Source organism: Ranitomeya imitator, chromosome 7 (assembly GCF_032444005.1).
Source record: "Ranitomeya imitator isolate aRanImi1 chromosome 7, aRanImi1.pri, whole genome shotgun sequence".
NCBI lineage: Eukaryota > Metazoa > Chordata > Amphibia > Anura > Dendrobatidae > Ranitomeya > Ranitomeya imitator.
The window spans coordinates 44,269,083-44,289,248 of NC_091288.1; the positions used below are offsets into that span (position 1 = coordinate 44,269,083).

The following is a 20,166-nucleotide window of genomic DNA, read 5'->3' on the forward strand; positions in this document are numbered from 1 at the left end:
GTTGAATTTATCCAAATATTTTGGGTAGCAGGCTTTGTAGACCCATATTTATGAAGCTAATCTTCTTGGTTTCCCAGTACAATGACTGTGTGAACATGTATGTATGTTATCTAACAGGTCCATATAACGAGATAGGTCCTGTGTTCACAAACTTCAAGAACGAGTGGCAATTTCCATTGGTGGCAGAGTTGGTCTATCATTTAGGATAACTTCTATATGCGATAGACACATCAGAAGTTGCTATTAATGGGGGTCTGAGTACAGAAACCACCACCAGTTGTTAGAACAAAGAGACCATGCTTTGCTTAGAGGTTCACCCCTTTTTGTGCAGACATTTGGTCCACCAGCCGCACTGTCAGGGTGTACTGCTTGTAGCGCTGCAGTATAACTTTGATTAAGGGTAAGGAACAGGTTTTAATCTGGAACGCAGAAGAAATCTTATGTATTTCGTAGCACCGGAATGTTTAGTTTTATTTGAATTGGAATAAAGTTTTGGAATTTTTTTCTGAAAAATGTCTGGAACACCTCTTCGCTACCCAATCTTTGGTTTATCAACTTTACTTCCATCTGAAAACAGTGCAGTCTTACCCACACATAATGGGAAACAGTTGCCATGCTGTAGAATAGCTGAAGGGACCAGTGAATACGGTAGCCATCAGGTTGCCACAGAATTCCATCAGCATTGCATGGTGAATATGTCGCAGCACCAAAGGCGCCAGGAAGCGTGTGCGTCACAGATGCTATTGTCCGTAGCTCTTCAATTTCCAACCAGGGTTTCATACCTTTTTACTTATACTTTGAGTCTAGTTTTACATTAGGAGTATCACTATGACCAAGCTTGTGTTAGGGGCAGACATGGCCAAAATATAAAACTGGTTGAGAGCTGTGGATTGTTTTGCTTCTCCGATTCTCCATAAAAAAAAGTTAGGAATCACTGGCCTTGGAGAATGCCACTGGCAGGGCCGGACTGGCCATTTGGCATTTCTGGCAAATGCCAGAAGGGCTGGTCTGGTTGTGGGCTGCCTTGTGTGCTACTTTGTTAACAGAATCAATGTTCTCAAGACACCCATACTGTTAACAGTTGTGACGGAGCACAAAGCCGTTCACTCTATCACTTACCTCAGCATGCTGTGGGTATAATTAGAAATATTGGTCTTGTAGTAAATCTTTCTTTCCTCCATCCAGGGTAATATTAGTAATATGTCCCATCTAGTTATTGGGGATGGGGACAGCATGGGCCTGTGTGATTTCAAATGCCAGGGCTGAATTTCATCCCCAGTCCGTACCTGGCCACTGGTACTACATCATCAAGATCCTGTGTCTGCCCCGCGGCTTGGTCTGTGCCCAGACTTTCATGGCAATATGAAACTTAAGGAGTAACTGTGATTTTTATTTCACAAATCAATAGTACACATGAAAATAATAAACTTTGTAATATTTCTTAGCAGAGAAATCTGCTTCTTTCTGCTCCTGAATTAATCATTCACTCTCTATTCACTGGTAAAATCAGTGAAGACAGATTTTGCCATCACTAAGATAGGAGATGACAGGTGCCTTTACAAATCTATGAAGATGGCAGGAACGAGGAACTAGTCATTTAATGGGAGAATCTGCATTAATTAAAGACAGGTATTACCCATGAAGTGAGGATTTTGAGAATGAAAGATCAGTGCAAGAGGGGAAAGAAGCAGGTTTCTCTGATGAGATATATTACAACATTTCTTATTTTCATATGTTCTATTAATTTATGAAATAAAAATTAAAATGAGGTTTACTGTCTAGAGGAGTTTATCCAGGCTTGGGATGCAAGTTTGCAGTCACTCTGCGCACTGTCAGGATTCTCCGGTATCGGAGGGTGTATAACACTGCAAGTGTGCGATTTGTATACATGCAGTCACATGCCGACTAGATATGCACAGCCTCCCTCAATACAAGTGCATTGAGTGAGGCCTGGCACGTCTAGTTGGCATGTGGCCGGGAGTATGCAAATCACATACTTGTGGTCACATGACTGCCCACTCCTGGCACTGGAGAATCCTGGCAGTGCAGCATGCGCACTGTGAGGACTCACAAGTCTGTAGTCACATAGAGTGACTACAGACTTGTACCCCAAGCCTGAATAACCCCTTTGTGGCCTCCATGCACATTAGATTAAAGTCATCTGAATCTGGGGATTTTGGCAGGATTAGTTGTTAATTGTACATGGGGGCATCCAGCTTCTTCCTCCAGTGGGCTTCAGGATACCCCCATGCTCATTAGATGGTTGGCATTTTTTGCTAATATTCATCTATTCTAATGTTTTTTGGCAACCTTAAACCCTTAGGTGCCACATGTGGCTTCTGTGATGTTCATATTTTGGAAGAGTAATAGAAAATACAATGTATTACAGTGCGTTATATCATATGTAGACTTTTCCTTGATTATACCCATATTCTATATCCTCTATTCTAATGTAGCCTCAGAGAATGAACAGATGTTTCATCAGATTGTATATATAAGGAATATTTTACTGATGTTCTGAAGCCGAAACTACGTTGTTTACTTCTTGTCGGATTACGGACATATTGTGCGTACCTTTGAGCAATGCGGACTTTAGCCTTTTTCAGCCGGTTGCAATCATACAGCAATGTAAGGTGAATTATCTTACACGTAAGGCGATGGGCTTATACAGTTAAACACATGCCGGCATGAAAGTGCTCCATGAAAATCCAATGATAGACAGAGTTATGCTGAGCAGTCAGATACACCTGTGCTAATGATAGCTGAACCTGAGACTAAGCCAGGAAGTCAGCTGTCGGGCGGCTCGTTAGGATAGTCTTCCTCCACTGCAGCTCTCTGGCCTCCGTATGAGCTCAAACTGCTATATCCCGACTTGGAGCTTAAGACCACAGGTTTTAACTCTGTGCCACGTCCCTGAGACATTTATTATACAGTACATTGAAAATCCAGAACAACCTAAGGGATTCTCAAAGGTTAAGTATTAGTTACTAGAAGACAAGTCCTGACAAATGGAGAGAAGTCTATCTGTCTAAAAGGTTCTTCCTTACATTGAAAGAGCTTGGAATAGAAATCTCTAGAATAAGCATTCAGTATCTCAAGGGAGCAGCTGCCCAGCCTACAACAATCATCTACGCTTAGACCGAGACTTCTGAAAAAAATGGAAAACAAACGGATCTTTTACTCACCATCCCCAGGTCTAGCGCCGAGTCTCCGCCACTCTGTTCTGTGGTTGCTATTGTCTACAGCGCCGATATCACGTTGACAGTGCTAAAACCAATAACTGAGCTCAGAGGCTCTTGTCATCTACTCGGTCAGAACCGCTGAGCTCAGTTATTACCTGCAGCAACTCTGAAGACCATAACAGACACAGGGAGCAGCGCACGGAGACTCAGCGCTGGACTAGGGGAGGGTGAGTAAAGTTGAGTTTGTTTTTGTAAATAAACTGCAGCTGTGGGACAGTGGAACCAGAAAACCCCTTTAACTATTTGAGTTACTTTCCTTTTTTTTTTTCATAGGTTGAAATTTTGCCTTAATTTGATGTGACTGCAGTTATTTGCAGCTCTGTGGCCAAGATGAGTCCCTGTAACAGCTCGTGTACATGGCTGTGTTTTTGTCTGAGTACGATCTGACCAAACATCGAATTGCGCTAGGACCAATGTTATTCTATGGGACCGTACAAATGTCCGATTTTTTTCCTCCGCCCGAGCCAGTCCAAGGAAAAAATTGCAGCATGCCCGAGTTGGATCCAATTCAGATCACATTTGGCCATGCAAGTCAATTAGTATGTGGAAAACATTAGAATGCACTAGGATGACATCTGAGTGGACTCCGATTTCCATTGACTGACAGAATGGAGAAGATAGAGACATTTTTATTCCATTGTTTCCTCATCTGAGAGAATCGGATCACACTCTCGAATGTGATTTGCATGATCAGCCCGATTCTCTTGGATGAGAGGAAATATGCTGGTGTAACCGTAGCCTACCAAAAAAAATTCACTTATATTGTAGTTGCCTACTTGTTTCATCCTAGAATCTTGACTTTGGCATTAATCATAGCTGGAATATCCATCTATAGACAGTGCGAAAATGACAAGACATTAATTAGGACATAAGAAAACCTAACAAATACCCCTTATTCTATAGGACGCATATTTCAAAACTAAATAGAATAAATAGTGCAGCGTCCACATAAATACATAGTTAGCACATGTTCTACGCTATAGATATAGAGAAACCATACAAAGAGACTGCGTATCTTGAACCAAATTTTTATTAAAGTACAAAAACTATTGCCTTAAAACCATTTAAACATACATACGGTAGTTAAAATCTGGTAGCCAAAAAGAGGGCGCTCAAATTGTGAGCCAAACAAATACATGTGGCACCACTACTGAGAAACCAGCTTTACAAAAACATAATAGTATCCATATTAACATGTTCTCAAAACAGCCATAGTACTACGTGGGAGTTAGAAAGCAGATACTACAAATGCCTGATACAGGACATACATAGTGGATGCTTTCCTGAAACGGAAAGTACTTGCAAGCAGCATAATACAAAGAATAGCTGGTTTACCCAGAATCCTTTGCAGTAGGCGGAGCTAAGGTGGCTAGCATGTGTGATACAGGACATTAAGCCATAGTGGCATACCCAGCTCTCCCTACTCACTCATAGTTGTAACAACATATGTAAATCAAAGTACTTACAGGAGTGTTAGGGAAGACTTCCCCTGACGAAGGCACGCTGCCGAAACGCACGTAGGGGCTGTGGCACCATCTCCTGAGTACCAGCAAGGCACCTAACACTCCTGTAAGTACTTTGATTTACATATGTTGTTACAACTATGAGTGAGTAGGGAGAGCTGGGTATGCCACTATGGCTTAATGTCCTGTATCAGGCATTTGTAGTATCTGCTTTCTAACTCCCACGTAGTACTATGGCTGTTTTGAGAACATGTTAATATGGATACTATTATGTTTTTGTAAATCTGGTTTCTCAGTAGTGGTGCCACATGTATTTGTTTGGCTCACAATTTGAGCGCCCTCTTTTTGGCTACCAGATTTTAACTACCGTATGTATGTTTAAATGGTTTTAAGGCAATAGTTTTTGTACTTTAATAAAAATTTGGTTCAAGATACGCAGTCTCTTTGTATGGTTTCTCGTTAATTAGGACATGTTGACGCTGCCTATTTTTGTTCCACCCGGGGCCCAACTAGAAACATGAGCAGATCCCATCAGAGGAAACCATGGAAAGGTGTAATCAGGGCAGGTTCTCTGTACACTGCTTACTGCTGAGAGATCTCACACTTCATTGTTCTCCTGGTCCATTATTCTCACATGTACTCTTTGACAGGTCGTCACCATGATTTGCAGGCATTGCGTAGATAAGTGCAGTTCTGTAACCACTGGGAAAAGTGCATTGTGCCTCGTGCCTTCTATTTCTAGACATGAACATCAGAGGTTACAAAGTCATGTGTCACATTTAGGATCATGTTGGTGTTTTCACTTTTTGGAGAAGCTCACATGTTTCTACTTGATGTCACGTTAGCAAACCTCAAAGAGTATTAAATCCCGCTAGGACAAAACTCAGCTCTGTCCTTCTTCCTGTCAAACCTCATCAGATCTTCCACAACCCATCTATGTTTTTGGAGCACCATTCCACTTTTTGGCAGTTTCTGAAAATGATCAAATTACATCTGGATGGTCATTGTACTTTTATTAGAATGTTGTGCTATATCGAGCTGGAGATAGACATGCAGGTAAATTCGTTAACAACCGTTCCTGCCGATTAAAAAATGCCTCGTACAAAAAAGTACAAAAACCTGAAGGGGTTGTCCTTTGTCACGGATCCCTTCTCCGTGGTGTAACTAATTCGTCATGTGCCCGCTCTCAGCACGTGACTTGGGTTGTGACTGCAAGGGTTAATCTATCTCCCCACTCTCAGTCCAGCATCCAACCTCTGTCCTATGCTGTAATGGGAGCATAAATCACACACCGACCCAGGCCACACACCCGCTCATACACACTGCCACCACTCACCCACACAGGTGATGAGAACTGGAAATATTAATACTAATAATGTCTACCACTCATAAGGCTCACACACCTTAGGCTATGGATTCTTTTAGAACATTCAAGGTTCAACTTGTTAAAGTTTTATACTTTAATACAAAAAGATTCAGTGCTTACAGTAAGAAAAAGTTATAAAAATATGATAATAAGAAGACATACAACTTATGCAAAATAGTATAAAATAACAGGAGAAAACTTATAGAAATCATCTAACTGGTAGTTTGCTTTCTGCTCCCTGAGGGGGGGTGAATGGAGGAGTTGGTGGAACACATCAGCGTCGGCTGCCCACACATGTGAACACGTGTCTCTGTATACAGGTCTAAATTATAACTTTGGTCTGGAGGTCAGGTTTCTAGAACAGCCCCTCAGGTTAATATCATAATTGCTTGTTTTTTTTATTGGACCACGGCCGCGCTACCAATGAATATATTATTTTCTCTTGAGATCTTTTGTGTAACAGCTGTCACATAGATACTATCAGGCTGTAATTAACATCTCCCTTCCAAGAGATAGGAAGTGTCAAATGTTCCTTTCTTTTTGGATCTCAGCACGACCCCCTGGTGAGATTTGGGGACAGAAGTCTGCTTGTCTCAGGAAGATACACATTAACATCTGGGTGAGGCCTGCCTTCAGGACAGATGTTACATTATCACTAGTCACACATATAACCCTAGACATATGTCACTACACACATATAGATATACAGTGGGGCAAAAAAGTATTTAGTCAGTCAGCAATAGTGCAAGTTCTACCACTTAAAAAGATGAGATGCGTCTGTAATTTACATCATAGGTAGACCTTAACTATGGGAGACAAACTGAGAAAAAAAAATCCAGAAAATCACATTGTCTGTTTTTTTAACAATTTATTTGCATATTATGGTGGAAAATAAGTATTTGGTCAGAAACAAAATTTCATCTCAATACTTTGTAATATATCCTTTGTTGGCAATGACAGAGGTCAAACGTTTTCTGTAAGTCATCACAAGGTTGCCACACACTGTTGTTGGTATGTTGGCCCATTCCTCCATGCAGATCTCCTCTAGAGCAGTGATGTTTTTGGCTTTTCGCTTGGCAACACGGACTTTCAACTCCCTCCAAAGGTTTTCTATAGGGTTGAGATCTGGAGACTGGCTAGGCCACTCCAGGACCTTGAAATGCTTCTTACGAAGCCACTCCTTTGTTGCCCTGGCGGTGTGCTTTGGATCATTGTCATGTTGAAAGACCCAGCCACGTTTCATCTTCAATGCCCTTGCTGATGGAAGGAGGTTTGCACTCAAAATCTCACGATACATGGCCCCATTCATTCTTTCATGTACCCGGATCAGTCGTCCTGGCCCCTTTGCAGAGAAACAGCCCCAAAGCATGATGTTTCCACCACCATGCTTTACAGTAGGTATGGTGTTTGATGGATGCAACTCAGTATTCTTTTTCCTCCAAACACGACAAGTTGTGTTTCTACCAAACAGTTCCAGTTTGGTTTCATCAGACCATAGGACATTCTCCCAAAACTCCTCTGGATCATCCAAATGCTCTCTAGCAAACTTCAGACGGGCCCGGACATGTACTGGCTTAAGCAGTGGGACACGTCTGGCACTGCAGGATCTGAGTCCATGGTGGCGTAGTGTGTTACTTATGGTAGGCCTTGTTACATTGGTCCCAGCTCTCTGCAGTTCATTCACTAGGTCCCCCCGCGTGGTTCTGGGATTTTTGCTCACAGTCCTTGTGATCATTCTGACCCCACGGGGTGGGATTTTGCGTGGAGCCCCAGATCGAGGGAGATTATCAGTGGTCTTGTATGTCTTCCATTTTCTAATTATTGCTTCCACTGTTGATTTCTTCACTCCAAGCTGGTTGGCTATTGCAGATTCAGTCTTCCCAGCCTGGTGCAGGGCTACAATTTTGTTTCTGGTGTCCTTTGACAGCTCTTTGGTCTTCACCATAGTGGAGTTTGGAGTCAGACTGTTTGAGGGTGTGCACAGGTGTCTTTTTATACTGATAACAAGTTTAAACAGGTGCCATTACTACAGGTAATGAGTGGAGGAAAGAGGAGACTCTTAAAGAAGAAGTTACAGGTCTGTGAGAGCCAGAAATCTTGATTGTTTGTTTCTGACCAAATACTTATTTTCCACCATAATATGCAAATAAATTGTTAAAAAAACAGACAATGTGATTTTCTGGATTTTTTTTTCTCAGTTTGTCTCCCATAGTTGAGGTCTACCTATGATGTAAATTACAGACGCCTCTCATCTTTTTAAGTGGTGGAACTTGCACTATTGCTGACTGACTAAATACTTTTTTGCCCCACTGTATATACATATTTCACCACAGTCCAGGCTTGGCATGAAAGTCTCCAATCATGCTATGTGACTGCAGACTTCTGAATCCTGGCAGCCTGTGGTGCGCATGCCTGCAGGATTCTCCGATATTGCTGGTGAAAGTGGGCGGTCACCTGACCGCAGGCATGAGCCAATTAGACATGCTGCTCCCCTCTCCACTGAGACAGGATGAGAATGTATATTCAGAATGTGAGCGGAAGTATGCAAATCACATTAATGCGGTCACGTGACCTCCCACTCTCAAGGAGTAACTGCAGACTTTCATTCCTAGCCTGGACAACCCCTTCAAGTAAAATTACTTCAATTGTGCCCATATCCTTTAAGGCCCACTTATACTGTATGAGAAGGAAAATTGCAAGCATGGACTCTTGGTTTAGTGGGGGCAATGGAGGCAAATCTTCAGGAGCGGATTGACTGCCTTCTTTACAGGCAAAAGATGGATTTCCATCTTTTTTCGTACTGTCACTTGCGCACAACACAGTATCCATGGTTTTAGAGTCCAATCCACATTTCTTGTTCTACATATGATTAGTTCTGCAAATATTTATTCTTCAATAGCTTTAGCATCACAGGAAATTAACAGCAAAGGTGCAGATGGTGGAATGACAAGTGTGTATTAAAGTGGATCTGTCACCGGATGTCACAATGCCATGCACTGATACCAGCTGCATTTGCACCTAATGACCCTGTCTAATTACTTAAAAACAGTTGCACCTATGACACCGTCTAATAAAACACCCCCAGACACTCTCACATTATTTCCACTGTCCCAACGGCCGTGGTGTAGAACAGCTCAGATATCCTATGATCGGCTCCGCATAGAAATCACTTATTATTTTTTTCTATCCATCCGTCTCCTCCTGCAAAGTTATATCTGTGACCAATATCTTTCTCCCTTACTTCCTTTTTTAATTTATTTACACTTCTAAACTTCCCCCCTCTTTATCACCAATCCTGTGATTCTTTTCCCGCTCTCCTATAGTCGCACACATTTTCTGGTAACACAGGAGTATTATGAGGATAGACTGAACCTACCATTTCTCTTCATACATCAGACAGTTAGCCAAATTATTTTATCCAAAAGACCACATTCCCAACAGAATATCTTTAGAAAACTGGATAATTTTTTAAAGCCGATTGCATATCATGATCAGTCAGTTGGCAAGTAGACCAAAATAAAAAGGATTTTTTTCTTCTTTATTCAATACCACATGGGTGTAAATAATTGTGATATTTTCCCTATGGGCAACATACGGTAACTATCTGTTTCAGGACACAAAAAGGTAAATTTGTGTAGGTGTATGTTTTTAGCATAGTAAGGGTATATTCACACATAGCAGATTTGTTGCAGAAATGTTTGCAACCGAAAATCCATTTCATGTATGTAGCACAAATAATAAAAATATTAAATTAACAGTTCAGTCTTCCACAAATGTTGTGCTGGTTTACTCTGTACAACGGTCTTTTTGGCTCAAATAAGTGTTTTCGCAAGCATTCAGTGCAACAATTAAATGTATTTAAGGCCTCATTCACACATCTGTTTTCCATCAATTTCCGTCAGTGTGCTAGATCAGATTTTCATCAGTGTTTGGTCCGAGTGTCTGTGTTTTACCATCATTTTTTCTCGAATCGGAATAAAAAAGTGATGGAAGGTTTCTCAAGCTTTGCTTTTCCTTGCAGACTGTCAGTCTTAGATACTTCAAATTTTTTTGTAGTCAATTCTCAAAAAAAAACCTAAAACATTGACATGTGAACAAACCCCATGGACTAAAAGGCTATGTGCACATGTTGCGGATTTACTTTGGATCCGCAGCGTTTTTTCCACGCAGAACCGCAAGTGATTTAAAGTACAATGTAAATCAATGGGAAAATAAAAATGCTGTGCTAATGGTGAGGAAAATTCTGCACGGAATCCGCAGCGTCAATTCTTTGTGCGTTTCTGCAGCGTTTCTGCACCCATTCCATTATAGGAAAACAAAGGGGTAAAAACGTATGAAATCCGCATAAAAAACGCAGTAAAAATGGCACAAAAACCGCATAGAAAATGCACAGATTTTGACCTGCGTTTTCTGCCAAGAGATGCAGAATCCACACAGAAAATTCCACAGGCAAATCCGCAACGTGTGCACATGCCTTTAGAATGTCTTCCCACAATGACTTATTGATGTTGAGTATTTTTGCTACTTCAACAATGCAGCATCTTACATTTCCAGCAATGTGGATGGGATTTATAGAAATCTCATGACCATTGCCCTTTTTTGGGGGGCAGTGTATACTCACCTGTGTGTTTCAAATCCGCATGTCAATTTCTTTTATACGTTTTCCAAGGATTTTTCCCATAGAATTGCAATAGATGCGGAAAATTCGTAGGTAAAAAAAACGCACATGTGTTTTTAATACGTTTCCGCTATGGAAACGCATTAAAAACGCATGTAAAATCTGAACATGACTGTATCAATAAAGTTTATCATAGGTAAATACCAGGATGTATAAAAAAAAAACAAAGCAGCTTTATTTAAAACATGACATACTAACAGGAGACAAAAAATGAAGTGTCAAAAATATGATAAAAATGTAATAAAAAAAACAAGTAATCTAATTTACTTAATAGATGCAGAAATGGTGAAGAAAATCTGCAACATCAAAAACGTATCAAAAGCTTATCATGGGAATGTAGCCTAATGGGTTCATGTTCTATGTGTGAAGAATATATACATGAAAAACTATTTCAGAATAAAGCCTAAAGATACTACATACAAATATAGTTACTATATCTTCCCTAAGGCTAGGTTTACATTAGAGTATAAAAAAAATCTGATTTTCATCTTAACGGAAGACTTTAATCTTAATGAAGTCCTCTTCCTCCCATCAAAGTTTTCATCTTCTTAATTTATTGCAGTCATCATATTATACAGCACTGTGTACTTACAATTGATCATTTTGCCTTTCTACCCAGTTAATTCTGCTCTTTTCTCTGCTCTATGTAGAAACAGGAAGTCTCTCGTCCCTGCATTTATCATCCTCCCCCCTCTTCAACTCCTGACCCAGCTGCTTTCTGCCCTGGGAAAATAGACCATTAGGTCTATGATGTCACGTGATTAAAAACGGATTAGCTGAATCAAGTGACATCATAGACCTAATGGAAAAGAGAAGAATTAGCTGGGTAGAAAGGCGAAAAGAGCAACTGTAAGTACACAGTGCTATATAGTATGATGATTGCAATATATTAAGAGGATACAAATGTTCATGGTAGTGCTTCTTTAATTGTAATTTAATTCGTATGGAATTCATTTTTGCACATCAGCAATGAATAAAATTTGCAAACCCAAAAGCAATTTCCTATATTAAGAATTGCAAAGCGTCCATAAAAGTAGGATGCTACATGGTTGATCCGTACGGTGTCTGATTTTTTTTGAGCACCCTTAAACTTGAATGAATGAGTCTAATCCAAAATACGAAATAGACATACGGAATTGCATCCTGCTATTTTTTTCCCTATTACATTTGGTCCATAAAAAAAAAAAATCGCTCATCTGAACAGCCCAACATTGGGCCTGATGCTGTCCGTGTAATGTCAACACTCGGACCGAAAATATGGATGAGTGAAAATATCCTGAAGAGCAACGTACTTACAACTTCTTTATATCGATCTTTGTTAGCAGAGCTACGAGGATTCACCAGCTCACTATTCTGCTAGTGAAACCTTCCACGTGAGTGAGATTGGGACAGCCACCCCCCCCCCCTGCTAACTACACCTCTGCTAGATTATCGTCCTTATTATGCATCAATATCCCCAAGTATTTAGCTAAAGTTATTTAAAATCGTAAAAAAAGGCAAGCTTCCAAACCTTGTATTCTAAAACCGTCATATGCCTCTGCAACCCAGCGTGCAGTACAAATATAAGGGTCAAACGATCATTTACTAAATGAATAGCATGACTATCAGGAAAAAAGCACCAGAATAAAGCATAAACTGATATACGGTATATCCTGTGGTTTGCTGCCGCTAAATATAGCCGTGCAGTACTAGGTTTAATACCAACGGCTTGACGTGGGCAGTGTTAAGAGACCTCTAGATTCGCAAGGTGTTGTCTGATATCACATATGTGCTGTCACAATGTCGCTGTGTCTTTCTGTTGGACACATGTGATAAGAGTTTTATTTTGGAGGGCTTTAATTGTGGTGCCACCAGCAACGGGTGAAAGATATTCTAGGATTAAAAAGCGTTGAGATTTCATGCACGTGTCTAGCTGGATGCATCGTATTGCATGGAGGCAGTTTAGGCCCCCCTAGATGTGCTTGGTTTTTTACTAAACCTATGATATTTTTCATTTATATTTCACACACTGTATGTCTGACAAGAAATAAACAATCAAGCATCAACTTTTTACACCTACGTTTTGTAATTCTATTTGTCTTTTTAGGAATATGCAAACAGAAACTGAAGCAAATAGAACCGGGGGCAGATTAATAAGAGGCAAACGAGGGAACAAGGAAGAGTTAGATTAGTGAAGTGAGGTGATAAGCCAGACTAAAGAGAGTGTTTTTAAAGCAGACTTAAAAATGTGGGGCTAGGAATTCATCGGATTGTCGAAGGTAGTGCATTCCAGAAAACTGTTGTAGCAGGAGAGAAGTCTTGCAGACGAAAGTGGGAGGTTCGGATAACAGAGGATGTTAGGCTACTTTCACACTAGCGTCAGGCTCGGCCCGTCGCAGTGTGTCGGGCCGAGGTTACCGATGCTAGAAGTGAATGCGCCGCACAACGGGGGCAGCGGATGCATTTTTCCAGCGCATCCGCTGCCCCACTGTGAGGTGTGGGGAGGTGGGGGAGGAGCTCTGGCCGCGCATGCGTGGTCGGAAATGGCGGACCGTCAGAAGCAAAAAACTTTACATTTAACGTTTTTTGCTCCCGGCGGACCGCCACAACATGGCGCAACTGTCGCACGACGGTTGCGACGTGTGTCAATGCGTCGCAATACGTCGCTAATGTTAGTCTATGGGGCAAAAACGCATCACGCAGACAACTTTGCAGGATGCGTTTTTTCCCCTAAATGACGCATTGCGACGTATTGAAAAAACTCTAGTGTGAAAGTAGCCTTAGTCATAGATCAGTTGCAGAACAGAGAGCATGGGTAGGGTGACAAACAGCAATGAGAGAGGAGCTGTAGGGTAGTGCAGAACTGTGTCGAGCTTTGAGGGTGAGAGAGATAAGTTTGTATTGTATTCTGTAGTGGATGGGTAACCAGTGCAATGACTGTTACATTGTGGAGGCATCGGTGTAGTGGCTGGATAGAAATACGACACTGGCTGCTGCATTCAGGACAGATTGGAGAGGAGAAAGTTTGATAAGAGGATAACCGATCAGTATAGAGTTGCAATAGTCCAAATGAAAATGAATGAGAGCGACAGTAAAAGTTTTTGCTTTTTCAAAGATTATTAACCCCTTCACGACATATGACATATATATGTCGTATGTTGTGACTCCCCCTTTGATGCGGGCTCTGGCGCACAACTTTTATAGGACATGACCGCTGATTTGATCAGCTGTCATGTGCCCCTATAACAGCTGCGGGTGGAATCGTGATAACAGGTGACCAAAACATCGTATATACATGTCTGGTATCTGCGAACTTGTAATGACCTGGAAAATCATAATCTCATGTCAATTTTAACAATTAGTGAACATGATAAAAAATATAACTCCAAAAAAACATTTTGTGGAATTTCACTTTTTAGGCAGTTTCACTGAACTTTTGATTTTTCTTCCTGTTTTCCAGTACATTATATGGTAAAATCAATGGCGTTGTTCAAACGTACAACTTGTCCCGCAAAAAATAAGCCCTCACATGGCCATATTGACCAAAAAAATTAAAAAGTTATCGCTCTGGGAAGAAGCAGAGCAAACAAACGAAAATGGAAAATGGCCCTGAGGTGACGGGGTTAAGATAATTATGATTATTATAGGGTACGTCTAGATTCTATTATGGGTCCATTTTCCCTTATCAAAACTTCACAGACTTGGCATAGCACCAAGAGGGAAAAATTTAAGATTTGGTGTATAGGGGACGCTGCTGTTTTACAGTATCAGATTTCAAATGAGGAAGGATCGGACATGTTGGATTTTATGTCCAGTCTTTGTTTCTGCGGAATTGGGCCAAGGAATCCTGAGTTAATACTCGTTTAGATGAGACAATAAGCCTGCAACAGCTTATTCTCCTTCCCTCTCTGAAATAAACAAGCATGCTTGGACAAGCGTTCGTGTTTCTGGTAGTGTTAGAAAAAATAGCGTTTAGTTGGACGCTTTCGCAAGTGTATAACCTGGGGGCAGAGTGAGGGCAAGGACAAAACTTTTAGAAAAGTTGATGTTATTGTAAAGTAGGTGGGAGTGTGAGTGACAGTGGGGAAAACACGTTTTTTTTCAGGAAGAATATCAGAGGAATGGCAGGGTGCAGAATAATAAGAAAATGCGCTGCAGAATTTCATGACAAATGCCAGTTTTTTTTTTTAACAAAAAAACAAGACATGTCAGGGAAGCTGGCGGGTCCTGTATGACAAGTATTCGGGGCTGGTTTTAGATAAAACAATTTTGGCACTTTCCCCGAAGTGTTAGAGGGCCCCAGAGGAAGTCTGTATTTTACGTAATATGTAGGTTACTTTTTAAATAAATGCTTTGAATTGTGACAAATAGATGGTGTCGAGCGTTTTAGTCCCTTAGTTTGGAGAATCTTCAGTGTTTTTCCTTATATAATATATCATTTTCAAGGCCATTGCCTTTATTTCATAAGCACACCACTGAAAGTGGTATTTTCCTTTGCTGGCTTTGGCAAAGCTCCAGTGACTATGTTAACATTGTTTCACAGAAGTACTTACTATGGAAAAGAAGGTGATGGTTACAAATTAGGTTACATTTATAGTTCCAATAAAAATATTGCGTTTTCCATCTTATTACTATTTTAACCTGTTCTACGCATGTAAGTGCTACAAAATCATGTCCCAACAAATCGGATAAAATATACGGTAGATAAATCGGATAAAATCTAGATAATGTAGCCGACCCCGGTAACTCATTCTATAGACAATTCAATAGATAGTGTACTGTAGGAGGCAAAAGGTGCTACATTTTGAATAAAACCCAATAGCGATAACGATTTTTAGTTCCAAATGCATGCAAAAAAAAAAAAAGGTCCACAAAAGCTGATTTAAACAGTAGGCCATTTTTTGATGACGAAATATAAAATAAACGTAACAGTTTGTTATTTATCCTACATATTGAAAACCGGTTAAAAAAAATTACCAGAATTGCTAAAAACGATACAAAGTTGGTATTCCTCAATTGATATGATCTACAGAGCAAAGTTAAATTGCAGAATTGCTGTCTTTTTTCCCTAGTTTCCATAAATTTATTCCATAAAAAAAATAATTGATTAACGAAAGTAAAATGAAATCCATAAGACATTTATTCTAAAGCCTATAATTTAGCTGGCCTTCTATATATTTTTGTGCACCTATGAATTAGATGTTTTCCAAACTTTCATGCAGGTGCTCACACTTCTGTCCCCCCAAGTTACGCACTTCTGCACATTTCTTGAGCGGTTTGTGGGGGTCTCAGGAACCAGATACTTACCGATCTACACCACATTTAACACATTTAAGAGGCTATATAACATGTAAAATAAAAAATAAAAAAAAAAAAAAATTTTGTTCGGGCATGCAATTTTTTCTCAGTCCGGAGAAAAAAAAATTAGAAGTGCATAGCCCCATAGAATAACATTGATCCGATGGCGATCCAAAGTTTTGTTGGCTCGAACATAGGGTCATCTTCACAAGCTCTGAGGTACACATATATTTAGTCCTTATATAAAGAGAATTGATATCAACTTCTAGAGTATTTTTGTATTGAGTTCATCACTACTTGCAGTGTCATTGTTTTCTGCCAATGAATTTTTCATGTGCAGAAGCTAAAAAACAGGTACAAATGACATCGAAGGGAAGGAGCGCTCTACCGGATGCTTTACGGTAGCTTTATCATTGATTTTTTTTGTAGTGCAGCATAATCAATGTAAAAAAAGAAAAAATCAATGAACGACTCTTAAAAGCAGTTGCTACAACCCTCCTGCTCTCCGGTGTCATCTCTACCCATTTATTTTACAGTCAGGCTCGTATTGCACCAAGCAGGGAGCACATGATTATGTTCAGAGCCTTCATAGGATATTTACCAGTATTTTCATCTTATTTGCAGTATTTTGTGGCACTTTATCCAGATTGTAGTAAGTATTATTTAATGATCAAATGCCTCCGGTGTTTCAGCTTCTGCCCTGATAGACATCCATGCTCATTTCAGAAAAGTACACAGAACTGAAGTTTAATAAACCTACGTTTCCACAAATATCGTTTCATGTTTGCCCCTTTAAACCCCCATGACTGTTTTGCGCCTTTTGTATTCCATTTTTTGGGGGGCAATAAGGAAAATAATTATCAGCCGCTTTCTTTTGTAAGTTTCAAGTAAAGTAAAAAAAAAATCATAAAATCATAGAAAAGAGACAATATCTACCTTTGAAGAACATAAGTGACATCCTGAAAACAAATGTTAAAGTAGTTGTGTGAAGCGAAGGCTTTCCAGAGCTCATTTTTCTCCCTCTTCAGTGACATCAAAGACAAAGTAAAAGATCTGACATAAATCAGAAAAGTTACTCTGCTGTTTTGAACGATTGCAATCAAAGGAAATGGTTTTTCTAACTACATAAACTATAGTAAGAGAGGTCACCGAACAGCACTACCACCCCAGGATCCGCTGCACTTTAGAAGTATGTCTAAAAGCTCGCATGAAGCATCTGACACCTGGGGTTTGATTCATATCCGTATGGAAAATGCACACACAAAGTTGTTAATGTACATGTAACATAGCACTCGCTTGTTAGATTATTCCCTGGGCTCCAATTTTTTTGGTTGCTTCTCTGTAAAAGGTTCAGAACCCCATAAAACAACAGGAGGATTCTCTGGGTAATTCACAAGTTTATTTGGGAAAGTTTTCCAGACTTGCACCATGGTCTGTATAGCACCTCCAAAGAATAAGTCAGTTTTTTTTTTCTTTTACGTTTTACTGTTTTCTGGAGTTTCGTGGACTTCTTGATGATTTTGTTTTTGGCTGTCCATTAAGTCAAAACTGTGTAAATAGACTGTGTGGGATAAAAGTGTGTAGGAACTACCATGTGAAGGTTTCCCTGGCAAGCACCGCTTCATCAGGTGCTCAAGATCTTTTGGAGCATGGTGAGGTTGTTACACCACTTTTCTTCTCTTGATTGATGTCCAGAGTCAAACTTCATTAACTGCTGTTTTCATTTGGATTAATATTGGTATACTCGCCCTGAATTTTAGGAGTCCTCTTGTTATACTATTATGAGGGTCATATGACAGATGTTATATTGGTCCTTTTTACAGTCCTTATTTTGGAGATCCTGTTACTTAAAAAATAATCCTCTTAAGTTACCGTACATATATTTACTGTGATCCTATAGGCCATTATGTAGGACAGCGTTCGATCCCCAACTTTTCTCTAAGTATGTGTGAGCAAATTTTTCAATATTCGATTTTCACAATCTAGTCTTGAACAAAAATGGAAAATAGAGTTAGACACAGCAAATTTATTGAAAGCCTCTCACTCCTTAACACTAGGACTACTGGTATAGTCATTTTGACTACTTAGGCCGGTTTCACACGTCAGTGGCTCCGGTACGTGAGGTGACAGTTTCCTCACGTACCGGAGACACTGACTCACGTAGACACATTGAAATCAATGTGTCTCTGCACATGTCAGAGTGTTTTCACAGACTGTGTGTCCGTTTGGAAAACACGGAGACATGTCAGTGTTCGTGGGAGCGCACGGATTACACGGACCCATTAAAGTCAATGGGTCCGTGTAAACACGTACCGCACACGGACGTTGTCCGTGTGCAGTCCGTGTGCCGTACAGGAGACAGCGCTACAGTAAGCTATGGGAGGTGGAGCCGCATATTCATTTCTGTAATGGGCGGCCCTACGTGACCGCTCATACAGTAGAAGGTGCGGCCAGGACAGGAAGCAGCGCCGGCGAGGGAGCCGGGTGAGTATTTTAATAACAGCGGGTGAGCGCACAGGGGGTGCGAGGGGGGTGGGGACAGGGATCTTTATTTTAAACACGAGAAACAAAAAAAAAAAGGATTATTCATATCTTCTCTACAGCAAACGCTGCTGCAGAGAAGATATGAATGGGGCTTCAGCACCAGATGCAGGGGACAGCGCTTATCTCTAGCGCTGTCTCCTGCACGGTGCATGTGGTACCCAGTCGGCACACGGGCGGCACATGGATGCCGCACGTGTGCCACACTGATGTGCCACAGAAACGCACGGGCACACAGACACGGATAATTCCGGTACAGATTTTTTCGGTACCGGAATTATCTGGACGTGTGAGACTGGCCTTACTTGCAGTAGTTCTAGTCGGGGTCACGAGTCCAGTAGTCCTAGTGTTAATGAAGTTTGGGCTGTCCGTGCTCAGGAAAGTGAAGATAAAGTCAGTTATGAGTTGCCTTAGATTTAAGATATCATTTAGATGGTAAATTTGCTGTATGGTAGTTATTCATGCCCCTTTTTTCTAAGCCTTACCCATCTTTTAAAAAGATCTGAGGGATTCAGAAGGCTAAAAATTACAGCAATTTTTGCTTAGATATGCTTTGAACCAAGGTTTGGAAGAGGGAATGATAAACGATGACAATTGGGTCCAAGGCTGGGGATTTGATGCAGATTTTGGATGAGTTTTAACTTATTTTCATGCAAATCCTAGATTTTTTTCCCTGGATATTGTGCAGAAATTGGCATTTGTTATGTTTTTTAATCCATAGAACATCAGTTTCTTTTACGGAAACGCACAATTTTTTTTGTAAATTTTACCCAGTCAGGAGGACCCTAAATCCTAAGTTTAAACTGTTGTACGGGTATTGTTTTGTTGTGTTTTTGGTGCATTTCTGCAAAAAACAAATGCAAAATTAAGTGCGGAAAATATTTGTGCATTTTGGATTCAGTGAAATTCGCTCCAAATTCACAACTTGTGAACCTAGTGTTTTGGTGGCTACTAATTTTAGCATTGCCAGATAACGTTCTAATGTGTATGCTGGTGTCCCGACTATTTCCCGATTTTTGGTTTTCAACATGAACGATTTTTGTTCTTAAGGGAGAGAAGCTACTATCGAACCCATCTGGCAACAGTGTACAACCCTCTCCCCATCCAGAACGCATGTATGATTGGTTAAGTGTGCATTTATATGTTGGGGTCAGGCGGATTCGCTTTCGATTGAGCAGCAATCAATCATTTTTCACACAGTACGATGTGAACACAACATGATATTTCTATAGGAAAATAACACGGAACTATAAATTGGCAAAATGCTCAAAGTATAAACATGGCTCTAGTTTGATATACAGTACATGGCGTGATTATTTTTTTGTGTGTGTTTTATTTTTTAATATCTTGGACTTCTTTTTGTACCAGCAAAATGTGATCTTTTCTTATACATATAAGAAAAAGGAAGTGCATTAATGATAGAAATATTATCTTCCTTCACAATATTTTATAATACAGTTTGATTTATGGCTTAATAATCCCAACCCCACCGAGATCAGCTGTACTGTGTATGTGCATACAGAGGTGTTTTTTTATGAGACTTTCGAAAACCTTGAGATTTCAAGTGGAAAGGGCTTGGAAATAAACCACTTGAAGCAT

At 40.3% G+C, this 20,166-nt stretch overlaps 1 protein-coding gene across 5 annotated transcripts in view; it reads left to right on the top strand.

Moving 5' to 3' along the window:
* MAP3K20 (mitogen-activated protein kinase kinase kinase 20) overlaps positions 1–20,166 on the top strand; it is a 196,013-nt gene that overhangs the window by 35,327 nt on the left and 140,520 nt on the right. The window lies entirely within an intron of this gene.